We start from the raw sequence: 20,519 nt of genomic DNA, 5'->3' as shown, positions 1-20,519 counted from the left end.
CCAGACAAAGACAGACACTGTATGACCTCATTGATATGAGGAAGCTAAAAAAAAAAAAAAAAAGTTGAACTCATAGTTACAGAGACTAGAATGGTGGTTACCAGGGGCTAGAGGGGAAGGGGAAATGGGGAGATGTTGGTAAAAGGATACAAGCCTTCAGTTATAAGTATTGGGGATCTAATGCACAGCATAGTGACTATAGTTGATAATACTGTATTGTATACTTAAAAGTTGCTAAAAGAATAGATCTTATGGGGGCACCTAGGTGGCTCAGTTGGTTAAGCAACTGCCTTCAGCTCAGGTCATGATCCTGGAGTCCTGGGATCGAGTCCCGCATCGGGCTACCTGCTCAGCGGGGAGTCTGCTTCTCCCTCTGACCCTCCCCCTCTCATGCTCTCTCTCTCTCTCTCTCTCTCATTCTCTCTCTCAAATAAATAAATAAAATCTTAAGAAAAAAAAAGAATAGATCTTATGTAAGCATTCTCACCACACACACACAAAACAGGTAACCACGTGAAGTGACAGATGTATTAATTAGCCTTATTGTAGTAATCATTTCAAAATACGTACATATATCAAATCATCACAACGTGCACTTTATCTTACAATTTTATTTGCCAATGGTAGTGAATATATGGTTATGAAGAAATCATCATACTGTGTACTTAAATAATGCAATTTTATTTGTCAATTATATGTCAATAGCTGGGGAAAAATAAATAATAGGAGAAAATAGAAATAAAAGTGAAAACAAAATGAATTGAATCTATCTGAAAGCCATTTGCTGATATTTTCAATGTCCTAATTCAGAAGGATCCATTCAGAATAGATACCTCTATTACATTATGGGATTTATGGAACATAACACTGTCCCTGAAAAAAATTTAAATTAATATCACACAATTCAGGGAATTCATTCAGCTATTTCTTATCTTCTTTCATTGTATATAGAGGAAAGTTCAAGATTAGTATTTTACTCTTGATAGTAACAGCTAACATTTATTGAGCACTTACTATATCAAGGATTGTACTAAGTGCTTTTCAGCTTTAGCTCATTTAATCCTAATAACTCTACTAAGTACCTTAGTTATACCCATTTTACAGATGGAAAAACAAAGTTTAGAACACAGACAGCTAAGTTCCCAGAACTAGAAAATGGCAGCGAAGGAATTGCAAGCAACCTATGAAATGCCAAAATTCAACCTCTGAATCAATGCACTGTAAAAATCTAGTAGCATGATAAACCTTCAATACGTTTGTATTGGGATGGTGATTTTTTTACAGTTTGATCTTGGAAAGGATGAACTGAGAACTGCCTGGCAACATCGGTGGGGGGGGGGAAGCCTTTGACTTGTCACAACATGCCTATTATGTGGAAGACCTTGAAATGACCTTCCAGGCATCAGGGAAAATATTCACTTTAACAGTGATTGAAGATATTTGAAAACTAACAAAATGAGAAAAGAAACAGTAAAAAATTGATTTGACTGCATAAGAGTAATATTAATTAAAACTATCTGTGTGCTTGCATCTACATTTATTGTACATGATATCAGATTGCACAGATTTTGTGCATTTATTATATATGCTTTATTTTATAGCAACAAGTTCTTCCCATTGGACCTCTCAGACCACATTTGAGTGCAGAGAAGTGGCACGGTATGGGCTTGGGTGCCTCCTCATCTGGGTCTGAAACCTGCTGCACCTTTTATTGGCTGTGTGGCTTTGGACAAGCTATATAAATTCTCTAACCTCAGTTTTCTCACCTGTAAAATGGAGATTTAAAAAGTGAAAGATACGTCTTAAATCTAGGATTTAAGATGTGTAAAGCACATGGTGCTTTGCTAACTAATAGTTGTATCATTATAATGAGCAATAAGCATGGCTATCTCATCAGTTTTGAAAACTTGAAACAGTTTTGCCTTTTTAAATAAAGGAAATCATTGTCCTCACCTCCCTCTATTCTGTTGCTGTGTTTCTAATTTATAGTCTCACCTCCTCACCGCCCCCTATGCTGGGACTTCTCTATCCTTTAGCAAATACAATAACTTGCTAAGAGAGGAAAAGAGAATAAACAGAGTAGAGGGCTGGAGTAAGAGAAGAATGAGAATAAAAGGTGGAGGCTATTTTTAAGTTTATAAAACAACCTCCACTGACGCGCACGGCAGAAATAGATCCTGCATTGTGAACAGAGAGGGGACCATTCTTCGTGAAACTTCTGGAGTGGAAGGGCGAAACGTTTACAGCAACGAACTAGCCAGGGATGGGGAAAATAGACCTGTCCATTCCGCAGGCAACACTCCTGTCTGGTCACACAGAAATACCCAGCGTCCAGACACAACCACGCTGACTGCACCATCAGAACAGCCAAGACATCTAAACTAGGAACAGGTGAACCCAGAGGTATATTCTATGGGATTTTAAAAGACAGAACAGGGAGAACCAAGAGATACCGTTCCAGGGCTTGATACTGGCCTTAAACATAGGATATTAAACATGTATAAATCGGAGATAATAGAGAGCATCAGCAAAGTGTGCATAAACAAATTAAGTGCTCAGTAATCTTTGGGAAACTCTAATGTCTGACACTCCTTTTATTAAAGGGAAGGAGAAAGTAGGTCATAGGATCTCAGCTTAGAAAGGAGAGGAGGCTAAGCATCTGAGCCTGTTGAGATAAAAGAGGATGCTTCTGGGGGCGTGGAGGGCAGAGAAACAGGGAATCCTCCTGAGAACCTGCATTGGGGTCTTCAAGAAGCTGTCATTTGCATTTAGAAGAGTATTTATTATGTTTGAGAATTATACAAGAAGAATATTGTCAGTGGACCAACTTCTAATGGGTAGGTAGTTGGGAGAAACACTTATCATTGACTTACTGTTTGCTCCTGGGAACGCTATTTAATCTTTATCACTTTAATTTATCTGTCAATAAAATATGGGAAAAACTATGGCCTCACCCTGCATTTCAGAGATAGGAGAACCGCACAAGAGGGCCATGGTCCATTAGGAGAGCCGCCACTCAGGCACGGATAAATTCTTCCAGTCCGTGATGAAAATCTCTGCTCGGCCACAACCGCCTGTGGAGGAGGGAGGAGTGGGTCACGAACTCTCGTGTGGAAATTCAAAACGTAAAAAGGAAGAAGAATGGGTGAGAGGACTCAGTGGCCTGAGGTATCAAAGGAATTTGAGACAAATGATGAAAAATAAGAAAATGTAAGACACCCCCACCCCATGTTCCTTCTGGTAGGGACCCAGGCAATTTCTGCCACCACAGTGGCCCTTCCTCTTAGATTCTTGCTCCTTCAGAGCAGGCCTCAACACTTCTTGGGAAATTGGGCAATGCCACCATAACTGCCTGGCCCCACGGCCCCTTCACTGTGCCTTTTTTCTTCCCCTTTATACCCCTAGCCACCCTATTCCCTAGCTAGGTCCTGCCCTGCCCTGCCCCACCCCATGTGCTCTATCACAGACTCCTGTGTCTTTCCTTTATAGCACTTAGCACAAGTTCCAATTATATATTAGTTTACTACATAATGGAGGCCGGATCCATGTCTCCGGGGTTCATTACCACATTGTAGCTCCTAATACTGTTCTTGGCACATAGATGGCACTCAATAACATCTTTTAAATGGATGGATGAGCAAATGGCTGCCTGACCCTGCTGACTGTCTCAGGCAGCCCACTCATGGTCAGGTGCAGCCTGTACCCCGGGCGGGTTTGTTTATTGTCCCTAGGGCGTGGTGCAGAGGAGAAATCTACTTAGGAGTTGAGTGCCCCCAGAAGGACTGACTACTCCCTTAGGAAACAAAGCAGCCACTTCTCTCGGAGGGTTCCTATGCTGCCACTATGCAACTGCACCTCCCTGGACCGCAAGAATAGGAATAAACCACTACTCTTCAAAAGGAACCTCCCCCACCCTTCAACTACCACCTCCCTACTAGAAACACCTCCAAGCATTTTCAACCATCCACTCCTTCCGGCCTGCCCCCCATGCAGACAAACCCTGCGTGAGAGGCCAGCAGGCCGGCTCTCCTACTCCCCTGTGGTAGCAGGTCCTCTTCAGATAAAAGGAAATGGCAGTATGTTCAAATTAATTTTAAAAGGATTCTGTGACTTATAGTGATTTCTAATAGCAAAAACAGTAAATGTTTTTCTAGCCAAAATAATCCACCCCATATTAGTTTTGAGGTTCCTGGATGAGATGCACTAAAATAAATAGTCTCTTTCATGCTAATGCAGCAGCGAAGGTGAAATGCTCCCAACACGGATCTATTAAAACATAGGTATTTTATCCGGGCCCTGCTCTAGATCTTTATTTTCTAGATCTCCTTTATGTTCATCCTCAAGAAACATATTCACATTACCTAGTAAAAGATATAGAAGGTTGGCATGAATTTTTCTGATTGACTTTGTCACTTATCACATGGTTGCTTCTTCACCTGTTACATTTTCTGTTCAAATATATGGAGTTCATTTTTGAGTTTCCCGATTTGGGCCTCAGATTTTGACATAATTTCTTGGCATGGAGAAAAAGAAAAAAAAAACAATTAAAATATATGCTTGCTCACAGGTTATTCTGATCCTGAGAATTGTATTTGCTTCTCTTTAATCCTCCCTTATTAAGTATACTTCTAAGAAGTGACTTCATGCATCTTGCAACACACCGCACCCTTTAAAGTGGAGGCTTCGGGGCGCCTGGGTGGCTCAGTTGGTTAAGCAACTGCCTTCGGCTCAGGTCATGATCCTGGAGTCCCAGGATCGAGTCCCGCATCGGGCTCCCTGCTCAGCAGGGAGTCTGCTTCTCCCTCTCCCGCTCCCCCCTCTTGTGCTCTGTCTCTAAAATAAATAAATAAAATCTTTAAAAAAAATAAAAATAAAAAAAATAAAGTGGAGGCTTCGTTGGAGTGCTGACTAAAGCCCTGTGCTTCTTTGCACAATGCTCCCCGAGCCCTTATATTAGAAAGAAGATAGGCATCTGCCAGTGCCTCTTATCCTATCAGTTCCCAAAGGTACAAAGCATGACCTACATGTTGTGGGCTCTCTATAAATGCAGGAAGACCACTGCCATGGAATCAGCTACATTTAATGCCATTGTAAACTGTTGTCAGCTTTGCTTCTCTACTTACAAAACCGCCCACCACCTCTACAGAGATCTCCTGGGGCCCTAGGACTCAGACCCAGATCACTCTACCCTCCGTTATTACTTCCGCACCTGTGAGAGAGCATCTTAGCAAAGAGGCTTCTGGGTGAAGTCACCTCTTCTTCTCATAACCACTCTTTTTTTTAGTCTGAGAGAAATCTGTCTAGCAAAACTTCAGTTTTTTACTAGCTCCAAAAAAAGCTCTCAAAACAAGGATGTCAACCTGGATTAAGAACATATTCAAGCAAATGCAAGTTACATGATTTTTCATTTCTTTTACCCAACTTTAGCTAGGAAAAATACCAGGAAGGACTAACAAAAAGAATGAAGATTATACTGAGTCATTTGCTGGAATTCCATGATTCTTTGTTATTTTTCCCTCAATCCTGGCCATTTCTCAAATATCCTTTACTAGTTCCTCTCTTTGACTCCCTTTTCTAATGTATTTTTTAATAGCTAATGCTGTTAAATTGAGACATAATTTACATACCATAAACTTGACATGTTTTAAGTGTCCAATTCAGTGATTTTTCCACGCTACCACAATCCAGTTTTGGAACATTTCCATCACTCCAAAAAGGTCCCTTGTGTGCATGTCTTTCTTAGCCAGGAGCTTAGTCTTGGACCACTGCTCTTTATACTCACATCCTAGATGATCTCATCTGGTCTCCACATTTTAAATACCAGATGTATACTGATGACTCCCAAATCTATATCCCCACGCTGAACCTCTCCCCTAAACTCTAGACTCATCTCCTCTTAGATGTCTAATAGGCATCTCAAACTCAGCATGCCCAAAACTGAGTTTTGATCTTTCACTAAAACTGCTCCTCCCACAATCCTACCCAGTTAATAGTAATTCTTTATTCCAGTTGCCAATGCCAAAACCCTGGGAGCCATCCTGACGCCTCTCTTTCTTCACACCCCAACACCCAATCCACCAAGAAATCCTATTGGCCCTACCTGTAAACTACAACCAGAATCCAGCTACTTCTCATGCCGACACTGCTAGCAGCTGGGTTCAAGCCACCACATCTGCCCCCTGGATAACTGCCATAGTCCCATTACTTCTCTCCTGCTCCTATACTTCCTCCCTACTTTCAGTCCTCAACACAGGAGCCTGAGTGATTCTTTTACGTTTTAAACCAGACTATGTCATGACTCCACTCAAAACCCTGCAATGGCTTCCCATCTCACTCAAAACAAAAGCCAATATCCTGACAGTGGCTCACTGGTCCCCATATGTGCTCCCCAGGAGCATTTGTGGTTCCCATAAGACCTCATTTCCAAGTGCTATTCCCCTTGTTCACTCTGCTTCAGTTTCACTAGCCTCCTTGCTCTTCCTCAAATACACGTGGCTCAGAACCTCAGTACTGATTGTTCCTTCTGCCTGCAAAACTCTTCCCCAGGAAACTGCCTAATTTCTTTATCTCCTGGAAGCCTTTCCTCAAGTCTTACTTCTCAGTGAAGCCTACCTACATCACCCTGTTTAGATTAGATTAGACTAGATTAGATTAGATTAGATTAGGATTAGATTTTCCCCCCTGCACTCTCAATCCCCCTTACCTCATTCTACTTTTCTCATTGCATAGCATTTTCCACTCTTTAACTTGATAAGCTGCTCTTAAATTTAATAGGAAAAAGCAAAGGGCACAGAAGAGCCACAATAATTTTGAAGGAGAATGAGGAAGGATATTATCCCTGCCAGATATAAAACTTACTATAAAGCTGAAGTCATTAAAAGGGTACAGCAATGGTGCAGAGATGGAAAAAACAGGACCAATCAAATAGGATAAGGGCCCAGAAATAAACCCATGCCTACATAGGAACTTGGGATATGACATTTTATCATCACAAATCATTGAGAAAGAAAAGATTCTTTAATAATTTGTGCCAGGACAATTGGTTTTCTATCTGGAAAAAGATAAAATTAGATGTCTATTTTACATCATACACAAAGTAGATTCCAGAGGGATTAAGAGGCTAAACACAAAAAGAAAAACTTTCAAACCTTAGAATAAAATATAGGAAAATATATTTATGACATCCTGGTAGGGAAAGTTTTCTCAAAAAGATAAAAAATGCAAACTAAAAGGCAACCTATGGAATGGGAGAAGATATTTGCAAATGACATATCCAACAAAGGGTTAGTATCCAAAATATATAAAGAACTTATCAAACTCAACACCTAAAAGAACAAAAAATTCCAATTAAAAGATGGACAGAAGACATGAGCAGACATTACTCCAAAGAAGACATACAGATGGCCAATAGACACATGAAAAGATGGTCAACATCATTCAATTCAGGGAAATGCAAATCAAAACTACAATGAGATATCACCTCACACTTGTCAGAATGGCTAAAATCAACAGCACAAGAAACAACAGGTTTGGGCGAGGATGTGGAGAAAAGGAACACTCAGGCATTGTTGGTGGGATTGCAAACTGTGTAGCCACTGTGGAAAACAGTATAGAGGTTCCTCAAAAAGTTAAAAATAGGGGTGCCTGGGTGGCTCAGTCATTAAGTGTCTGCCTTCAGCTCAGGTCGTGATCCTGGAGTCCTGGGATCGAGCCCCACATTGGGCTCCCTGCTCAGCGGGAAGCCTGCTTCTCCCTCTCTCACTCCCCCTGCTTGTGTTCCCTCTCTCGCTGTGTCTGTCTCTGTCAAATAAATAAATAAAATCTTAAAAAAAAAAAAAGTTAAAAGTAGAACTATCTTATAATCACTATGCACTTTGTGGGTAAATACACAAAGATTTACCCAAAGAATTTACCCAAAGAATACAAGAATACTAATTCAAAGGGATACATGCACCCCTATGTTTATAGCAGCATTATCTACAATAGCCAAGATATAGAAACAGCTCAAGTGTCCATCGATTGATGAATGGCTAAAGAAGAAGTGGTATAGATAGATGATAGATAGATAGATAGATAGATAGATAGATAGATAGAGATGAGAGAGATATATATAATGGAATATTACTCAGCCATAAAAAAGAATGAAATCTTGCCATTTGTAAGGACATGGATAGAGCTACAGAGTATAATGCTGAGCAAAATAAGTCAGTCAGAGAAAGACAAATACCATATGATGCTATTCATATGTGAAATTTAAGAAACAAAACAAAGGATCATAGGGGAAGGGAGGGAAAAATAAAATAAGATGAAATCAGAGAGGGAAACAAACCATAAGAGACCCTTAACTATAGGAAACAAACTGAGGGTTGCTGGAGGGGAGGTGGGTGGGGGGATGGGGTAACTGGGTGATGGACATTAAGGAGGACACTTAATGTAATGAGCACTGGATGTTATATGCAACTGATGAATCACTAAATTCTACCTCTTACACTAATAACACTATATGTTAATTAATTGAATTTAAATAAAATAAAACAAAATTTAGGGGCACCTGGGTGGCCCAGTCAGTTAAGTGTCTGACTCTTGATTTTGGCTCAGATCATGATCTCAGGGTCATGAGATTAACCCCGCGACCATGCTGGACATGGAGGCTGCTTGGGATTCTCTGTCCCTGTCCCTCTGCCCCTCTCCCCCCACGCTCATGCATTCTCTCGAAATAAATAAATAAATAAATAAAATTTAAATGTTGATATATATGAATAGGCAATTAATTTACAGAAGAGGAAATTTATCTGGCCAGTGTACATATGAAATATGTTCAATCTTACTAAATGATATGTAATTAAAATGATAATGATATTTAACTGGCTCCACATAAAATAAAAGTAAATCTAATAATGCAAAGTATAACTCATAAAGATGTAGGGGTAAGTGAAACTTATACACCATGATGGGGTACGTAAATTGGTCTAACAGCTTTGGAGAATAATTTGGCAATATTTAATAAAGCTGAAAATGTATGTAAGGTATAACCTATAGGTTCATTTTTAGAAATGTACCTGGAGAAACTCTCAATGTATACACACAAAATTTCATACAAGCATGTTCATTGCAGCTTTACTTGTGATTGCAAAAAATAATGGGAAATAATTTAAATGGCCATCAAGAGAATGTATAGATAAATTGTGATGTGAGATATGCATTAAACTCATCATAACAGTAAATTTCAAAAACATCACTGTGAATTTAAAAAAAAACAATGTGCAAAACAATATATTGAATAGAATATACATTTGCTAATTTTTATAATACAAAATATTACTTATAAATATAAACATCTAAAAATGTAAGCCACATACATGGAAAAAATACATATGCTTTGTAGAAGATTACAGAAACAGACACAATCTTCCTCCCCTCCTAGAAATCCACCCCCCCCCCATAATATTTACCACTGCTTCCACCAAGAAGCAAAGTCTATTTTCCCATCTCTTCATTCTGGTGTCTTTGTTGACACTCACTTTCACCAACAGACTGCAATAGAAGCAATGTTTTGCCAGAGGCCCTACACATTTACATTCCACTTTCCCTCTTAGAACCTTAGAATAAGCCTGAGCTAGGCTGATGATTAATGAGCAACCCAAGGCCAGCCAATTCTATTGCTTCAGCCTACAATCAGCTAACCACTAGACACATGATTAAGACCGTATCACAAGAAGCCAGCTCCCTGCTGACCTGCCAGTTGACCATGGACACATGAGCACGACTCACTAAGATCAGCCCACCCTATCTCATATCAGTACAACCAACCACCCAGCTGACCTGTAGACTCATGAGCAATAAATAATAACTGGCTGTTGTGTTAAGCCATTAAGTGCTTGCAGTAATTTTCACACACAGCAATAGCTTAAATGCTGCATACACTATCTTCAGAACAATGACCTCTTAGGAGAAAGGGAAGGAAAGAGTATTAAGGAGAGGCAGACACCTTTACCTTTTACACTGAATTGTTTAAGGATCTAAAATCCTCAATCCTGTGTAAAATCTGGATGGCAGTAACTTGAGAGTCTGTTATATTATTTTCAGAATTACTCTGAATGCTTGAAACGTTGCCTAATTTGTTTAAAGAAGCACATTACTATTCTTTCAATTTTTGACATATTCATATGAATAGAGTAGAACAAGACATGACTACAAGATTTGTTTCATCACTGGGATCTCATGTAGACTTAGCTACACAGAAACTTGGAGATGTTAAACCTTGACTTATGTTCCTGACCTCATGAGCCACCATGACTCAGACTATTATGGTCACATCCCATTCTGTTCTGTGGTGGCACATAAACAAGCTATGAGAAAAATATCAAACCCTCAATTAATCAAAACTCAAGAAACAGGGCGCCTGGGTGGCTCAGTTGGTTAAGCGACTGCCTTCAGCTCAGGTCATGATCCTGGAGTCCCTGGATTGAGTCCTGCATCGGGCTCCCTGCTCAGCAGGGAGTCTGCTTCTCCCTCTGACCCTCCCCCCTCTCATGCTCTCTCTATCTCATTCTCTCTCTCTCAAATAAATAAAATCTTTAAAAAAAAATTTAAAAAAAAAGAACTCAAGAAACATATTTTCTTTCATGAAAAAAGAAATCTATTTTGAGAGGAAACAAAGACAAGATGTTATCAAAGATATTCTTTGATTTTCAGATTAAGTACCAGCGTCAGTACTGAGTCAACCTAATCTTCTCATGCTCAGTATTGAGGTAGGAGAGTAGCAGTACACTACTGAGAAATATTTTCATCAAAGGCTGAGATAAAAATGGGTTTCTCTTTGATCATCATTTTACCAAAAAATTAATTTCACTGGGCATCCCACGTGGTCATGCTCCTTTTATTGAAAGAGTTGTTTCTTTCTGTTCTTTCTTTTTTTCCCCTGGTTCTTGCTAGAATGTAAGCTTCACACAGACAGGCATATTTGCTGAATCACAAGGAAGAGGGTTTTGGTGAAGATGAAAGAATGCATGTGAGGCCCTCACAGTTGACCATGGGCATTGCTTAGCTAAATTAAGACTGAGTTCACCTATAGTCAATATAAGTATCTGGAAGATTTGAACTTCTGCATTGACTTCTGTCAGGTGTAAATTTTTGAAAACTTTTGAATGAAGTTAATTATCAGAAAAAAATAGAGTTGTTTATTTCAATTTTGCTGCAATATAATTCCAAGATTAAAAAATTTCATACTGTAAGAGGATTGGGAGAACTTATAAAGAATCTATGCAAAACTAGATCTATCCATTGTGTGTCAACTATACAAAATTAAAAAATTAAAATTAAAATCTTTACTATTACTTAAAAAAAAAAAAAACCATCCATAAATCCCAAGTCCCTAGTGCAACCTGCTGAAAAAGTTCCACTAATTTTTACATGCCAAGAGATTTCTAAGGAGCTAGTGTTCCTGGTTTTGATAGGATCCTTTCACCCTAAACCCCACAATCTAATTAAATGAAAAACCCAGTCTGTCCTAACATGTTGGGTGAAAACATAGCAAGCAATGACCAATCTCTCTGCCATTTAGAGCCAAGAATACAAACACTTCCTTTACATGGAAAGTAATGGGTAGAGTGAAAACAGTATCATTCCAGGTGGCAAGAGATGAGAAAAGGCATTTGTAGCCAAAAGACAAAGGTCAGGGAGGGGATCTGAAAGAGCCTGAGGTGAGACAGACAGACAAAACAAAGTAGGAAGTGTATGCTCTGTGGCAAGTCAAGTCACACACAAGCCAGGCCAGCAGAATAAATCAAGGCTAACCCAGAGCTGAAAAGGAAGCAATCTCATTTATAAACAGAGTTGTAGGACTAACCCTTTCCAATTTACTTATCTATTAAATATGTTAAATGCCCTCTTTTCTTTCTGCTTCTTCTACTGTCCATAAGTGCTTATAATACAGTTTGTTATCAGCTTTTTAGGTTTAATTTCTGATAAAGAATGACTATAGAGCTTCAAGAATAGTAAATTTGAAGGCCAATATGGCAGAGGGAACCAAATAGCACAATCACCCATCTCAGTATTTGAGAAAAAAAAAAATCAAAAATATGTATCAATAATACTTAAAATGTAAATAGTGTTTACTATGCATTACCTGGCATTATTCTAAGGACTTTATACATATTAACTCATTTGATAATATATCTTTGTGAAAACCAATACTACCATCATCCCCATTTTACAGATGTAGAAACTGAAGCACAGATCCTAGGTGTAGTAACTGGTAGACCTGAGATTTGATCCCAAGCAGTCTAAATCCAGAACTTATATCTTTAACTTATATATTACTTATATATATATATATAAATCCAGAGCTTAGATCTTTAACTTATATACTACTCTGCTCTCAAATAGACAAAATAGGCATGTAAGCAATGTGAAAGCAAGAAGGAAAAAAAAAAAAAAAGCCCTCAGGTACCAGACAAGGAAAGAGTCCAAGCTTATGTCATAAACTGTGAAAAGATAAATCTAAAAAGAAATAGAAATAAAAGGAATTGAGAGTGTCTACTAGTCCTGTTTCTAGTTACCAGAAACAATATTAAATATTTTGAGTCAAACAAATCCAGAAAATTCTTGCTAACACCTTTCTCCTCTCTCCCCACCCCACCCACCCCCAAATTCAGACACATGTAAACCGAAGGAGTGCATAGGCTTGGTTAACACTCCAGGCTTTACCATTTTCGAGGACTCCATAAAGAACTGGAAAATGAACTAATGCCTGAGAGAATCTGTCCAAGAATAAAATGCACTCCCAAACAGTTTAACTAATCTTTAGTACAGAATATTTAACAAAATCTCAGATGAGAGAACGGGGCTCAGGTCTTCCAATAAAGACTGCATGTAGTTCTAATCTCATTATGTAGCTCATAAACCGTATTCTGAATGAAGAGAAACAAATCTCAGATGAGGTGGAAAGTGTCCAGAAGAATGCACCTACATCAGAGCAAACTAAAGTTCACCACATTGAAAGATAAAAATTCACAGGTTAGCAATGACAAACACATACACACACACAGAGGATCAAAAAATAAAATAAGATTCAGAAATAACTTGTTGAGTTAAGAAAACTAATTGAGCACCAAAACCTCACCACTGGAATAGGAGTCCACAAACTATGACCCCTGGAACAAACCTAGGACACCACTTATTTTTATAAAACTTTATTGGAACATGTATTGTCTCAACAGCAGTGTTGAGTAATTACAGCGGAAATCATATGGCCTATCAGTGTCAAATATTTACCAAGGGGCCCTTTACAGAAAAAGTTTGCCCACACCTGCATTAGAAAATTAATACATCACAAACAAGCTGGCCCTCCCGTCCTGGGCTCTTCTACCCCACCTCTGTGCTTCCACTTTCTGGTTATACCCTAGAAACTGAAGGCACACTAGTGTAAATGCAATATGAGTTGGTAGCTCACACTTCCGGCCTCCAAACCCAGCCCCTGAGAACTACCACATTATTACATGCTTTGAAAAACATACACTTCCCACCCCCAACTTGAGCCAAACATCTTTGATAATATGCAATTGTAATATCCAACATTTATTTAGCACTATATGCTAGGTACTATTGTGCTTGCATAAAACAGAAAAAAAATGATAAAGGTGAAATACAAAAAAATAAATTTAGGTGATATTACCTCAGTGGATAATACTCCCTATTGTATAATAATTCTCTTTTATTGATCAATCTAAAAATGAGAAAATGAGGAAGCAGAAAAATTAGGCTCCATGTTTATAATACTTTACTTCTTTAAACATGTTGTATTGGAAGCATCTTTGTAGTAAACATTTTAGTGATTCATTTACATTATTAATGTTCAGAAAAAGGTATCAGGCTGCAACCCTGATTAATTGAAGATTTAGAATTCTTTCAAAAGGTTATAAAGTACAGTGCAAAATTATATGTTACTACTTTAACCTTGATTAGAAATAAATAGCACATTTTATTCTCACTGGCCATTGGATTGAAATTTACAAATTTGAGGATAATATCCCACTGAACTAGCCTACTACTATCTCTTTAAACCCCAATTTAAGCTTTCACAGCTCCCCTGCATTTCTTATTACTGAACAGATCTTAAGTTTACTTATTTGAAAATAATTATAAAATCTCATATAGAAAGTAATTTTTGTTCAGAAATAAAATGTCTCAACATGCACATACATCACTGTAATATTGTCACTATTTTGTATATTCTCTATGATCACTACATTTCAATTTTAATTGCATTCAAGCACCAAAAATATGTCAGAATATACTTAGACATTGTTAACTAATCAAACATTGCATCATTTATTCTTCAAATATTTATCTAGCCCAAACCATGCTCTCCAGGCACTGGGCAAGGTGCTGGAGACCCTAATGAATAAGCCCAGGGATTTCTGGAATTAAAGTCATGACTACAGATGAGCTCTTCCGAGATGGGTATGTAAAACAGGCATGGGGAAAAATTTTCTTCTCATATGTGAACTCTGATCATTTGGTGGTTTCCTGAAGGGTTTTTGAGAATTCTAGGACAGCATCAGGGATGAGAGGAAATTGCCAAAATCAATTTGTAGTGTCTGCTATTGGGCGCGTGTTATTTGGTTCATACCGTATGTTCATGATTTCTTTTTGCAGGAAAAAAAGGACCAAGTATGGAATACTGGATCTCAATATTGATGATGGGAGTGAAAGAAAGAAAAAAAGCAGCAGAAAACTATTCCACAGCAACAGCAATATCAGAGACACTAAAAGGAAGAGAGTATACAGGAAGAAGTAGACGATGTGTCAAATGTCAAATTCCTTGAAGAAGGACGTTTGGCAAATTGCAGTTCATTAGTGACTTTCCTGAAAGCAGTTTCAGGAGAGTGAAGGAGTAGAAACTTAAGTACCGAGGCTAAAAAAAAAATAAGGAATTGGATACAATCAACATTTTTCTAGAAATCTCAGATCCTCACACTTCACGCTGCTCCTAATATATAAAAATGTGTATTTGGTTCTGGGATGATTTCTTTATTCACAACTATCTACCCTGAAATTGCAATGTCTAGGCTGTGTTCATCTGGTGTATCCAAATCTCCATGATACCATTTTTCTCTAACCCATAATTCTAGGAGCCTGTCTTATGCCATTCTGATGTTACACTCATATACCTACTTTGTCTTTTTTGCTAAATTTTTTACTTCTATTTTTGCTAAATATCATCTTCTGTTTCAATAATATGAAATATGCCATTACTATAAAATATTTACAACTCCCAGGATATCAGATTAGCTCTCTTCAACTGAAGTTCAATAAAGAGTTTGGGTCTCCAATATCTAACTTATTAATCAATATTTTAGGTCTTTAAAAATCCTTTTAGAATATATATAAATCCTGAATTTGGGTCAGGTACTACAGTGTAAATTAATTCACTAAGGATTACTTTATCTAAGTCATACTGCAATGCAAAAGGAGAAATAAACATGATTTCTCAATGTGAATATTCACTAAAATTGGAGACAATTTTGCACACAGTTTGTAAGAGTTGCAATGCCAGACATCTAATAGGATGAGTACAGCCAAATCCAACAGCATGTCCATGGCCAAATTGCCACACCTCAGTGGTGAGAATCTTGAAATACCAGTGTTCCCACTCACATATCAAGACTTGTTCTAGAGAAAGGATTGAACATAATGTTTCAGATTAATCTAATTTTCCCACACTTTTATACATCTGAAGCAAAAAAAAAAAAAAAATTAATCAGGAGTCAGAGAAATTGAAAGAAGTTGAGTTGGGTAGAAATATAAACCATGAACAGAGAGCTCAGAGTTATGACCTAGTCTATTCTCCACTCTGAAGCTGATGAAAATGATTGACTTGCCTGGATCATAGTTTTCACATGTAAAAAAATGAGGGAGTAGAGTTAGAAGATCTCTAAGGTTCTTTCCTGTTATATGCTAGGCCACTATGAGTCTACCATGATAGAAAAAGCAGAGTAAGATACCAAGAGAAATTACAACACAGAAGATCAGCCTCAAACTCAGGCAACAGGAGAAGAGCCCCTGTTTTAAAGATGAAGTTTGTACTTAGGACATTTAGGAAAACTGCATTTAAGTTCACTCAGAAACAAATACTGGTCAGTCTTTGGGGCCTTTCTTAAGCTGCAGGGCTATTACGAAGGTAAGCTATGGTCAACTGAAATGTGCCTGTACGATCAAATCATCCTTGTACAAGTAAGGAGAAGGAAATGCCAGTCCATTGCATCATGAGTCATTAAGTGAGTCACTTAAGCTATGTCAATAGCTTGTGTAACAAGAAAAAAAAAATCCATTGTTGTTAAATATTAGGGTAAGACTTCTGCCACATAGTTTAAAAGTCAAGATCGCAACTTTGTTGTGACGCATGCAAACTACCAGCTCATTACTTCATGATTATATGTTATTACCTTAAAAATATTTTTTCCTTTTATTTTTATGTCTGGTAAATATTAAGTCTTCATTTGGGGACAGTTGTAAATCTACAGCCGTCTAAAACAGTCTCGTAGAAAGTTCCATTCTGTCAAGCCAGTCATTATTCATTCCCTACCTGAATGTTAAATCTTTTAACTCATTCTCGAAGACCACTATAAAAAGGTTAATTATATGAAAGATAAAAGGTCAAACCACTTGGTTTTTTGGAATCACCAAGTGAAATCCAGTTCTGAACAGATATATTAAGTTGCCGTTTTCATTGACCAAAATGTTGATGTTGAAAGAGTACCTTGCCCTATTTGCCATTTAAGTAATAATCATCATTCAGTTTTCACTGTTTCAATTGCACTAAGCATTTCACATAACTATCTCATATAATCCTCCCAGTAACTTGGGAGGTAAATATCATTATCCTTATTTCACAGCTGAGGGAACAAAGGCTTAAGGAAATGGAATGTCAAAGAGGCAAAGCCAGGCTCTGAAGTCACTTCTCTTAACCTCTGTGGGAGTAGAAGTGTCACAGATAGAAGGTGCGAAGTTGTTGAATTCAGGGGAATAAAAACTTGCTTGTTCTTGCAAAATCAAGACCAGTGAAACTCTACTTACCTGATGGCACTTTGGAATATCCATCAGGCACTCAATACATGTGTAGTGATTGACAGCTGATTGATCAAGCCTGGAATTCTATGAGATCATCATCAAATTTGAGGAGGGTTTGGTTGTGATAGCAATTGGGTCAGATAGGCAGAGAAGGTGTGATGATCCTTATCTTACAAAGGAGCATTTACAGGGGCACCTGGGTGGCTCAGTCGTTAAGCGTCTGCCTTCGGCTCAGGTCGTGATCCCAGGGTCCTGGGATCGAGCCCCGAATCAGGCTTCCTGCTTCGCAGAAGCCTGCTTCTCCCTCTCCCACTCTCCCTGCTTGTGTTGCCTCTCTCCCTGTTTCTTTCTCTCTCTCTCTGTCAAATAAATAAAATCTTTAAAAAAAAAAAAAAAAGGTGTCTGCCTTCGGATCAGGTCCCGATCCTGGGGTTCTGGGATTGAGCCCCACATCAGGCTCCCTGCTTAGCGGGAAGCCTGCTTCTCCCTCTCCCTCTGCCTCTCCCCCCCCCCCCGCCAGCTTGTACTCTCTCTCACTCACTCTCTCTCTCTCAAGTAAATAAGTAAAATCTTTAAAAAAAGGAGTATTTACAGGGGTGCCTGGGTGGCTCAGTTGGTTAAGCGACTGCCTTCGGCTCAGGTCATGATCCTGGAGTCCCGGGATCGAGTCCCGCATCGGGCTCCCTGCTCGGCAGGGAGTCTGCTTCTCCCTCTGACACTCCTCCCTCTCATGCTCTCTGTCTCTCATTCTCTCTGTCTCAAATAAATAAATAAAATCTTTTTAAAAAAAAAAAAAAAGGAGTATTTACAGAAGCTCAGTGAGGGTAAATAATTTATAGAAGGGCACACAGCCAGTAAGGAAAGAAGCACAGACACCAACGTAGGTCTTCCAAAACCAAGTCCAGTGTTCTTCACACAGTGCCACACAACCTTGCCAAACACGGTACTCTATCTAATTCAGGAGGGCCATTTACCTGTTTTAGTTTGTTGCTTAGATTCTTAATGATGTACCAAGACTATCTGGGACTTTCTCCCAATCCCAAATATTCTGTTAAGTTACATTTTTGTGACTTTGAATATAGCCTTGAACTAGATGCAGCACCACTCTCCTGCCTGGAGGAGATGAACTAAACCCTCCTACCCACAGAACCCAGAAGTGACAAAGTGTTTGCACACAATGAGGTAGTGATGTTATTAGCGCTTCAATACGACAGGAGATGATCATTCACAGTGAGGCCTTGGCGTCTTTGCAAGGAACTCTGTAAATGTTTGCTTAATAGGTAATTGAATAAACACAACCATAGCGATCATTTATGGTTTGGCCAGTGGTCTCCAGATTAGGGAGTATGAATCCCAAAGGGTATATCATATGATCCAGTAGGTTATGAGAAGCAAATACTAAAATTTTTATGATCTTTTTAAAATTTCTATTTTGTATTATAATATATATGATATTTAACATGGAGGTACATGTAAATAATTTATGAATAAATGTATAAATATAAACACATAATATTAGTATTACATTATATAAAAGGTTTTAGTAATGGGGGTACATAATAAAAAAATTTTGGAAACTTCTGATTAAGATCAGTTCAGTTGCCTTGCCCTCTGTGAGCCCCACAAAGGCTCCAAAATACCTCCTATCTATATTGAGACCCATTTCCTCTCTGTCAAGTGAGGCTGTTGATAGCAACCTTGTGAGATTATTGTGATGATTAGAAATAACCCTACGTTAAACTCAGTAAGTGGTAGCTGATTCTATTGTTGTTACTATTATTGTTGTTGCCATTATAATTTTTCTTCAAGGCATTAAGCTCGCAATCGATGTGCACTTATTCCTACCTGGGAGAACTTTTATCCCTTTGGTTCTCAAAACTGCATTGAAGTGGGCGCTTGGGTGGCTCAGTTGGTTAAGCAACTGCCTTCGGCTCAGGTCATGATCCTGGAGTCCCGGGATCGAGTCCCGCATCGGGCTCCTTGCTCAGCGAGGAGTCTGCTTCTCCCTCTGACCCTCCTCCCTCTCATGCTCTCTGTCTCTCATTCTCTCTCTCAAATAAATAAATAAAATCTTTAAAAAAAAAAAAAAGAAATCATGTGAGATAGTAATGTTTGTTGTGTTGAGCTTAAACACACACACACACACACCAGCAATAACACTACTAGGACTTGCCCCTGAAATTAGAATGAATGCCCAAACCACCCCCTCAGAGATTTGCCCTGGAAAGAAATCTGATCTGGACACTAAAACAGTGTTTTATAGTTGTGTCTTGTTGACTCCTGTCCCTATTTCATCAACCCCTAAATGGTTATCAAGAACTAACATACCTCTTCCTTCTCACTGCCCTCCTGGATCTAATCAGGAGGGGAATGATAAGTGCTAAGTGCTGGGACAGCTAGGGGTCTGGTTTTTAACCATAAACTCATTGTTGAGTGTTGGCCTCTCAAATCAAATCTTCTGACCCTGTTCTATTCACCAAGCTTATATTAAAGTGGCCTATAGCTACATGGAATCTACCCACAATAAAGACAGTGTGACCACTGATTTCTAGTCTCTAGAAGATTCTTAGAGTCTGCAAGGAATTTAGGTTGGCCTATATGGTCTGTTGGCGTGACATTCATGCTATTGGGCCATTGTTTCTATCCTACTCTGTTAAGTTTTCTAGGAATTTACAAAAACAGGTGCCAAAGACAAACCATGTATGTCATTTTGGCCCAGAATGAAGCAAGGAGTATTCTAATTATTCAAACAAGAAATCTGTGAACCTTTGGACCTTAATGATAACTCTTTGTGACTCTAAATATGAGCAGTCAGTTCTTTGGCTGGTCCAGGATGCCAGTGTAATAAGATAAAAATCAGTCTTGTTTTCACTTGCTCCATATAGGCCTGGGGGCATATCCTCACCACAGAGTTCATTCTCAGACTTCAAAGCAAATTCTGTTGTGAAGAAGTGATGCCTTTGGAACTGAAGAATGAAGCTAAATATATACTAGTATATAATGAGGGTTGGAAAGACCTTTTCTTTAAACTTCCTTGACTGTGTTTTTCAAATCATAGGTTTTTACTTTGAAATGTGTGCTGCCCACATGAAATGACCCAGATACAACCTAGTAGCTCTTTTGATGGGGGAGCCTCCTATTTACTGCCCTTCATCTTAAACAATTTGCACTGAGTTTCAAAAATATGAGCATTTAGTGATTCAGTATCATTTAATTTCCTAAACAAAAGGCAGAGTATGAGATAACTTTTGTTGTTTTTAGATTTTGATGGTTATGTTTCTTTGTGCCATAGAACTTCCTTCACAGCTGGCAATGCAACGTAGAGAAGCTGTGTTGCCTCCCCTTACCATGCTACTGGCACTCATCTACAGCATTCCAAACAGATCCAGGTTGAACCATTCTGCCACTAACTAGCTATGGGACACTGTCTCTCAACTTCTCCAATA

At 38.6% G+C, this 20,519-nt stretch overlaps 1 protein-coding gene across 1 annotated transcript in view; it reads right to left on the bottom strand.

Moving 5' to 3' along the window:
- LOC123846181 (uncharacterized) overlaps positions 1-20,519 on the bottom strand; it is a 107,230-nt gene that overhangs the window by 35,408 nt on the left and 51,303 nt on the right. Inside the window, exons 7-8 of the transcript XR_010412316.1 lie at positions 4,362-4,513; positions 2,955-3,074 (exon numbers count right to left, since the gene is read on the bottom strand). The gene's annotated coding sequence lies outside the window, so the exon portion shown is untranslated. The remainder of the gene's footprint in view (positions 1-2,954; positions 3,075-4,361; positions 4,514-20,519) is intronic.

The sequence above is a fragment of the Mirounga angustirostris genome, unplaced genomic scaffold (genome assembly GCF_029215605.1).
Source record: "Mirounga angustirostris isolate CCGP_5_RB_7025 unplaced genomic scaffold, mMirAng1.0.hap1 SCAF_6, whole genome shotgun sequence".
Taxonomy (NCBI): Eukaryota; Metazoa; Chordata; class Mammalia; order Carnivora; family Phocidae; genus Mirounga; species Mirounga angustirostris.
This window is presented reverse-complemented; position numbering and strand designations above follow the sequence as displayed.